Source organism: Dipodomys merriami, unplaced genomic scaffold, assembly GCF_024711535.1.
Source record: "Dipodomys merriami isolate MVZ:Mamm:240054 unplaced genomic scaffold, mDipMer1.0.p SCAF_284, whole genome shotgun sequence".
In the NCBI taxonomy this organism is placed as follows: domain Eukaryota; kingdom Metazoa; phylum Chordata; class Mammalia; order Rodentia; family Heteromyidae; genus Dipodomys; species Dipodomys merriami.
This window is the reverse complement of record NW_027204315.1, coordinates 183108-192904: the sequence shown is the minus strand read 5'-3', so window position 1 is coordinate 192904 and position 9797 is coordinate 183108. Positions and strand designations below refer to the sequence as shown.

Here is a 9797-nt window from a genome sequence, read left to right as displayed (position 1 = left end):
AGGATGGGAATTTGAAAACACAGGCTGCCAGCAGCTGATAATAGTCAGGGGCTCAGGCTGGCAAGGTGGATCAGCAGTAGAGTGATTGTCTTGGGTACATGAGGCCTTGGATCTGATTCCTCATCACCACATAAGCAGAAAGGACCAGAAGTGGTGCTATGGCTCAAATGGAAGGGTGGCAGCCTTGAGCTGAAGAGCTGACAGACACAGCCCAAGTCCAGAGTTCAAGCCCACAACTGGCCCAAAAAATAAATCAGGATCCCATAGCAGTCTCCAGCATCTGGGAGAGTGCATCTAGCACATCTGATTTTGCCAAGAGCACCAGTAGGAGCAAACAGGAGCAGTCTAGGCTGCTCAACCCTTATAAGGTGGATACTGCAGTGATCCATAGCAGAAAGCCAAGAACCCTGTGTGTGTCAGACCAGCAGCTGGAGCTTGGCCCCCAACAGAACCAAGATCATGTACAGACTCTCTCTACCAACACAGAAACAGTAACGAAGCAAAGACAGACACCTATTGACCAAATCAGAATTTCAGATTAGTGTGCAATAATTAGTATGCAAAAATAACAGAGAAAAATTACAAGGTTTATCAACACCCAGGATAGCAAGCTATCTCCAATAGCCAGCAGCCACCCAGGGGAAAGCCCCAGTGGGAGCAAAGCAGGAATGGAAAACAAACGGTACATCCAAGAGATGCTGGAAGCAATGACTCAAGAATAAAGTACGAAATAGACCAGAAATGGAAAGAACACAGGGTCAAAATATCAAAAGATATGCAGGATATCAAACAGGATATGCATGCAAAAATAGAGGCAGCACACATCTCACTAAGAAGTGAAATAAGTGCCAAAATAGAGGCTGTGCACACCTCATTAAGAAGTGAGATTAGTATTTTGAGAACCAACATCGAACCCATAAATGAGTCCATTTCCTCCTTGCAAACCACAATGGAAGCCACAATTAACAGAGTGAACAAAATGGAATGCAAGTATCAGATACAAAAGACAGAATACACCAACTGGACCAAAAAATGACAGATATGGAAAAATCCTTAAATTATGGCAAAGAGAAATGCAAAAGCAAGCAGATAGTGCCAAGAAATTTAACATTTGATTAATTGGAGTAGACAGAGGTGAGGAATATCAAATCAAGGGAATACAAAACCTATTCAGCAAGATAATTGGTGAAAAATTTCCCCATCTCCAAAAAGAACATCTTATCTACATAACAGAAGCATATAGAATACCTAATAAGCAAGATCCCAGGAGAAACACTTCTAGACACTTTTTAGTAAAAATGATAGATCTGGATGATAAGGAAACAATCATGCATGCAGCAAAAATGAAGAAAGAGCTACACTACAATGGAAAAAATTAGAATCACTGCAGATCTCTCCACACAAACACTGAATGCAAGAAAGGCCTGGGAAAGTAACATATCAGCCCTGAGAGCCAATAACTATCAAGCCAGATTAATATACCCGGCAAAGCTAGCATTCACAGTCAATGGAGAACTGAAAAATTTTAATAGCAAAGAAAAACTAAATGAATACATAAACATTAAACCAGCATTACAAAGAATACTAAGAGGGGGAATACAACTTGAAGAAAGCAACCAGGAACAGGGACCTGCACCCAGACAGGCATTAATAGGTGTGTAACTGAACAAGCACAGGAGGAAAGGAAAGAAGAAAAACTGAGGAAAACAGGGAATGACAGGGACCAAAATGCATCTCTCTATGCTATCTCTTAAGATTAATGGGCTTAATTCACCAATGAAAAGAAAAAGAACTGCAGATTGGATCAGAAAACATGACTCATCCATCTGTAGCCTTTAGGAGACCCACCACTCAGCCAAACATACAAACAAACTCAGAGTGAAGGGTTGGAAAAGGATCTACCAATCAATGCCCCAAGTAAGAAAGCAGGTTTAACAATCCTGATATATGTCAAAATAATCCTGTCATTAAAATCAATACAAAACGACAAGGACGGACACTAAATATTAATACAGGGAACAATCCAAGAGGAGGATATTACCATCATCAACTTATTTTCCCCAAACGTTGGTGCACACAAATATGTTAAGCAAATACTCTCAAACTTACAGAATAAAATAGATCCAATACAAAAATGATAGGAGACTTTAACACCCCACTCTCACCAAAGGCAAGGTCTACCAACCAGAGGATTGGCAAAGAAGCTACCGAATTAAATGAGGCCAAACTTCAAGCGGAACTAATTGACATCTACCGAGTATTTCACCCTAAAACATTACAGTACACATTCTAATCACCAGCTTATGGAACTTTCTCCAAAATAGACCATATCATAGTTCATGCAAGGAACTTAAGCAACTACAAGGGGACTGACATAATCCCCTGTAGTGTAGCTGACCACAGTGGAATCAAACTAGTTCTCAATAACAAAGCATACTGCAGAAATTACTCAAATACATGGAAATTGAACAGCACACTTCTAAGCAATGCCTGGGTAACAGAAGAGATTAAAAAGAAATTAAAAAATTCTTACAACTCAATGAAAATGAAAACACCTCGCAAAGAATCTTGTGGGAAACAGCAAAAGCAGTCCTGAGGGGCAAATGTATTGCCCTCAGTGCCCACATCAAAAAATAGAGACAGACTAAGTAAATAATCTCATGTTGCAATTAAAACAGCTAAAATAACATAAAAATGGAAACCTAAAGTTAGTAGAGGAACCAGATAACCAAAATAAGAGAGGAGATAAATGAATTAGAAAATTGGAGAACTGTAGCCAGAATTAACCAAACAAAAAGCTGGTTCTTTGAAAAAATAAATAAAATTGATGGACCATTGGCAAGATTAACTTAAAAAAGAAGAGAGGAAACCCATATTAAAAGGATTAGGGATGGCACGGGAAAAATCACAACATGTACCCAAGATACCCAAACAATTTTGACGGACTACATTCAAAAGTTATATTCTAAAAAGTAAGATAACCTGGAAGAAATGGATGCATTTTTAGAGAAATACAAGTTGCCCAAACTGAGCAAAGAAGAAGTAAATCAATTAAATAAGCCAATATCCTACAACAAGATACAGGAAGCAATCAGAAGTCTTCCAACAAAAAAAAAGCCCAGGACCAGATGGATTCACAACAGAATTCTATAACACCTTTTAAAGAATAACTAATACCCATACTCCTCAAGCTCTTCAGAGAAACAGAGAAGGAAGGAGCTATCCCAAAGTCATTCTACAATGCCAATATCACACTCATCTCCAAACCAGGCAAAGACACAACCAAAAAAGAGGATTACAGGCCAATTTCTTTGATGAATACAGATGCAAAGATCCTAAACAAAATTCTAGCTAACAGAATCAAGAAACAAATTTTAAAAATCATACACTACGACCAGGTAGGCTTCATCCCAGAGATGCAGGGGTGGTTTAACATATGTAAGTCAATAAATGTAATCCAACACATCAGCAGAGCCAAGGTCAAGAATCACAGGATTATCTCCACAGATGCAGAAAAGGCTTTTGATAAAATTCAACATTTATTAATGCTAAAATCTCTGGAGAAAATAGGAATAGAAGGAACATTTCTTAAAACAATTAAAGCTATTTACGACAGACCAATAGCCAATATTATACTTAATGGGGAAAAGCTACAACCAATTCTCTTAAAATCAGAAGCAAGGCAAGGATGCCCACTGTCTCCATTCCTCTTCAATATAGTCCTGGAACCCTTAGCCAGAGCAATAAGGCAAGAAAAAGAGATTAAAGGATCCGCATAGGGAAAGAAGTTAAACTATCCCTTTTTGCACATATTATACGTTCACGATCCCAAAATCTCCATCCCCAAACTGTTAGATGTAATAAATCCCCTCGGCAAAATTGCAGGATACAAAATCAACCTACAAAAATCAGTCGCATTCCTGTACATTGAAAATGTACAAGCAGAGAGGGAAATAAAGGAAGCAACCCCATTCACAAATCCCCCCCCAAAATAAAATATTTAGGAATTAACCTAACCAAAGATGTAAAAGAAATTTTTAATGAAAACTATAAAAACTTAAAGAAAGTAATTACAGAAGACACTAGGAAACGGAAAGACCTCCCATGTTCTTGGATAGGCAGATTTAATATAGTGAAAATGGCAATACTGCCAAAATTAATATACAAATTCAATGCAATTCTTATTAAAATCTCAATCATGTACATCTCTAAAATACAGAAAACAGTCCAAAAATTCATATGGAACAACAAATTACCTAGAATAGTCAAAAACATTCTAGGGAATAAAGACAACATGGGAGGGATATCCATGCCAAACTTCAGACTCTACTATAGAGCCATAATAACAAAGACAGCACCGTTCTGGCACAAAATCAAACCCAAAGACCAAGGTAATAGAATAGAAGATCCAGAAATAAATCCACATGCCTACAGTCAGCTGATATTAGACAAAGCAGCAAAAGACATACAATGGAACAAACACAGCCTCTTCAAACACTGGTGCTGAGAAAACTGGCAGCCACATGTAGAAGACTAAAAGTGGACCCCAGCCTATCACCATACACCAACATCAACTCAAAATGGATTAAAGACCTTAACATTAAACCTGAAGCTTTGAAACTACTGCAGGACAGAGTAGGAGAGATATTTGAAGTTATAGGCACAGGAAGGAATTTCCTGAACAGAGTCTCAGAGTCACAACAAATTGGAGAAAGACTCAACAAATGGGACTACCTTAAAATAAAAAGCTTCTGCCACACTAAAACTATGGCACCCAAGCTAGAACGACAACCAATTAATTGGGGAAAAAATATTTACCAGCAATATATCAGAGAAGGGGTTAATGTCCATTATATACAGGGAACTCAAGAAAATAGTCCCTTCCAAAACTAACAAACAAATTAGTAAATGGGCAAGGGAACTAAAGAGAGACTTCTCAGAAGAAGAAATAAAAATGGCAAAGAAACACATGAGGAAATGTTCACCATCCTTGGTTGTGAAGGAAATGTAATTAAAGACAACTATGGGATACCACCTTACCCCAATCATAATGTCCCAAATCCTCAAGTCAGCCAACGACAAATGCTGGAGGGGATGTGGAGAAAGAGGAACCCTATTACACTGTTGGTGGGAATGTACACTTATACAACCACTTTGAAAAGCATTCTGGAGGGTCCTCAGAAAGCTAAATTTTGACCTCTCTTATGACCCAGTCATACCATTTCTAGGCATCTATCCTGAACAACAGGAACCAGTATACAAGAACACATGCACTTCCATGTTTATTGCCGCACTCTTCACAAAAGCTAGGTTATGGAAACAACCCAGATGTCCCACCACAGATGAATGGATCCAAAAATTGTGGTATCTGTACACCATGGAATATTATGTCGCCATTGAAAATGACAAAATAATGACATTTGCAGGGAAATGCATGGAGCTAGAAGAAATCATGAAATCATGTTGAGCGAGGTAAGTCAAGAGCAAGAGACAAACTGTACATGCTCTCCCTGATAAGTGGATGTTAAATCCAAAATGTTAGGTGATATGACAAAATTAACAGGACTTAAGAAAAAAAGAACTTCCACTCATCTGTTCTAACCACTACTAAATAAACTCATGCTGCTGATCACATGGATGGTGTCAATGTGTACACCAGAGGGGAACCAGGAAGAAGACCCAGAACTAGAGGAAATCAGGAAAAAACATATAACAGCGGGACCCATCAGCTGCACTGGACAGTGACCAAAATGAACTAAGCAACTCAATAGCAGCGATGGGAGGGAGGGAACAAGTGGAAAGAGGGAACAGCTGATGTTTGCAAAACAAAAGAAATGTAGTTATGAATCAATGTGGAAGAAATAACTGTGTCACAAAGCACATAGAACTCATAAATGTTATAGAACATGATAGACAATTTGCTCCATGAAAGTTAGAATGTGTTTGTGACTTTAACTGAGCATCACTATCACACAATACTGTGAAATTTGGGAAATTATGTAACCACTTAATCACAATAAAAAAGCAAAACCCTCCAGAAATCATTATAGATGTATACAAATAAATCCTGAATACATTTTGACATCAAAGTCAGGCAATTCACTTTGAAGACTTCATGGAATCCATGAATTGTTACAGTAAGATACTGTTGTTATTTGGATTGTGAAAATAGTTTGTATGGAAACAAAGAATGCAATGGTATTTTTGAAAATTATGAAACTTAACTGAACCATTATGACTTAGGTGAACAATGTGTACAGCCTTCCAAAACTTCAAAGAGGAAGTGATACATACTTTTCCTTTTGGCAATATCAAATGCAGTTTCTTCCAAGTTGTTCTTAAGACCTGATTTGACATAATGGTTCAACAGAAGGAGATTCAATATGTCTTTGCTATCTCTATTCCCAGCAACAAGATGCAAAGGGGTCAAGAGGCCTTTACTTTGCGAATTGGTATCTGCATCATGATGAAGTAAGAAAAAAGCCACTCTAGTATTATTCCACTTATAAGCACTGTGCAGGGTTGTCCAGCCATCTAAAGTTATTGCATGAATATCTGCCGCTTGAGCCACCAACTCATGGACAGTGTCTAAGTGTCCACTGTAGGCTTCCTGATGGAGATGGGTATACTCATCGTCATCCCTAGTATTCACATGAGTGGCCTTTTTGGAAAGTAGTCTCCTCACTGTAGTATGCCGATTATTTTCAGCAGCCCAAAGAAGAAATTTGCATGGATACTTCTCCATTTTTTTCTTGCAATTGATACCATTCCTCATTTTTTTCATCGTGTTCCTCGTCTTCATCAGAATTGCCTAACCAGAGCCTTTGAGTGAAAGTAGGAATGAGGTGTCCATGTATTTCCCTAATAGTTCATATTAGTTGAACTGTTCAGAAAAATCTGGTGAATTTTATGCATCTGTTTTTTCAACATGATTTATTTTCCATTTTTCCATTTTTACTATTCGAAATTATTCTAACAGGAGAGTAGGGAATTGATGGAGAGCAGAGGAAAGATGTTCCTCTGTATTCAAAGATACAGACTGAAAATAAGGAACAGTGGTGTCTCCATGTACAGCTGATTCTAGGAATGAGAAAATATGAAATAATGGTTTCTATATGGAAATGGCAGAGCAGAAAGTGAAATGATGCAACCAAAAATATAAAAGCAAAATAAATTAGGATAATTATGGTTCAATCATAGTATCTATGAGAAACATGAAAGAGAGAGAGGAAGAGAAAGACAGATGTGCAATGACCTAGATAGACACAAATGCATGCCTCTGATCAATTTATAGAGCAAGCAGAATTTTATGTTTTAAAAAAGATGGAAATAGACTTTGTGTATTTACTTGAAATTGTTAAATAAATTTTTAGCAGCCTCCGTAAAAAGACATAGCTTTAATCAAATTGTAGACAAGAATCTAAATCCTTGATAATTCTAGAAATAGATCTGAATGAAGTTAGTTGAATCACACTTTTTGTGTACATTGAAGGAATAGGTCCAGGCTAGGAATGCAACAAGAGAAGGCAGGCCAATTTTATCTGTGACAAAACTTTTGGAAAATGGCATCGAGGATTACTTACTGTTGATCCACTTGCACTGGAAGCATGATTCTGAACAATTGCTTGCTGATTCTCAGCTATTGATTTGATGATTATAATCTCCAAGAAGAAAAAGTGAGATTTAATTGATAACAAAGGACTACTAACACATTTTGACTTCTCAGTAATTACCTTCAATCATTGAAACCACATTAAGACAAAAGACAGGCCTACATTTTTAGATAAAAACAAGTGTCTTTAAAAAAAAACAAGGAATGTAAGTAGTCATGCAAAGGACTTCTATTTTACTACTGCATTATACATTTTTTCTAACGTTGGGTACCAATAAATAATGGATCTATTAGAAAGCTCTTATGTCCAATCGTGAGTTCTCTTATACTATATCCTCATATTTTTTGTTTTGAAAGACCCCAGACCCACTGGGATGCTTTCTTCAATGGGAGGGCACCCCAAGAACCAAGACTCCAAGCCAGCAGCTGCAATAAGCAAGAGGAGTTTATTTGGCGTTTGCACAAATGGGCTCTCTGTCAAAGGCAGACAGGAAGCCCCAAGCAGAGGTTACAGGCATTTTTAAAGACAAAAGCCACAGGATTAGCATAATACCCCAGGCTCCCCAGGATTGGCTCAGTTTACTACACAGGGAAGTTTAGAACACTCTTTGTTGTTTTTTTTTTTTTTTTTTCCCCCACCCTCCCATACCTAGAACACTCTTTGTAATAAAACAATTGGCGGGGATGATCAAACAGACGTAGTCACTCTGGGAGATAAGGGTTAGGGAGTTTACAGAGTTACAGACTTATGATTGATTAACATTTAGCCTAGTTTGCTGGGCTCACCAGATGGTCCTTATCTTGAGCCCTCTATACCGAGAATTTTTACACAGGAATGCAGAGGAACATACTCTTTGTTCCTTATCTTGGGTCCCATTTGGCCACCTGGGGAATTTACTTGTTAGTTCTTTATTTACAACTACAGAGCTTGTCCCAGGGCCAACATCTAGACTCCAAAACTTTTTATTTATCTCCAGGGAGGGGAAGGGTCAGTGCTAGCACAAGCAAGTATACGGAAGAAAATCCAGCAGTTAGCAATTGTAAAATGTAACTTTAATTTTTAATCGTTCAGTTTATGGTCTTTAGAAGAAATTTAAATTATTCACTTGAAGTTCTGACAGGACAATTTCATCACTGTATATCCTGCTTCTATGCCTTCAGTTTTAAATTACTATCTAAGTATAAGCATTAGATAAGTATAGAGGAAAAAGTAGAAGCCACACTGATGGCTCATGTCCTTAATCCTAGCTAATCAGAAAGACGAAGTCTGAGGATTGTAGTTTGAAACCAGACCAAACAAACAAACAAACAAAAGTCCATTAGATTCTGATTTGAAAGAAACCAACAAAAGCTAGAACTGGCGTTGTGGTACAAGCAGTAAAATGCTAGCCTTGACAAAACTAAAACAAAAAAATAACAAATCCTTGGACAGTGTCAGGATCTGAGTTCAAGCCCTAGTATTAGCACCAAACAAATGACTTAATTAATTAGCTAATTAATTAAAAATAAATTAAGTGTTCACACGTGGCCGCTGGAATGTGTATTATTTTGTAGTAAGGCAAATTATCATTTGTACTAGTCATTAATATTTTATTTGAACTTTTTTGCACAATAAACCCTGAATTTAACATGCATGTATATGTGTGTACATGTGTGCACATGTGTGTATGTGTATATATGTGCAATGTTGCTTGCCAATCTGGACAGGGTGATGCTGAAAAGAGCTAATTGTTTTGCAATGTTTTTATTTATCAGTGTTCTGTCATGTCATTTCAGTTGGACAACCCTTCTGTATATTTTATTTGTCAAATAATACCATCATCAGAATCAAAGCATTTACAATATTAAGTCAGATAAGAGACCACTTTCAGCTCTTATTATATTTTGGATGAGAATATTCACACATATGTAGGTAGTTATTGCTGTAAGATGACTGTCAGTACAAAATATGTATTTGACCTCTGAAATTGTTTATACTTTTAAGATACACTCATGGATTGAGTTTGACCAACTGGACCAAAGACCTATTACTCTCTGGTTATTCCCATGAAACACAAGCTGGATAAACTCTTTCTGGCTTCCAGTTGAAAATAACGTTCTTTGTAAGATCATATCTATTCACACTAAGAGGTCATCAACCCCATATATACTAAGTCTGAATATCCCATCATAATGACTGAAAATC

The 9797-nt window shown here is 37.3% G+C and overlaps 1 pseudogene; it reads right to left on the bottom strand.

Moving 5' to 3' along the window:
• Window positions 1-6232: 6232 nt before the first annotated feature.
• LOC138838584 (ankyrin repeat domain-containing protein 49 pseudogene) lies at window positions 6233-6952 on the bottom strand (annotated as a pseudogene).
• Window positions 6953-9797: the final 2845 nt, after the last annotated feature.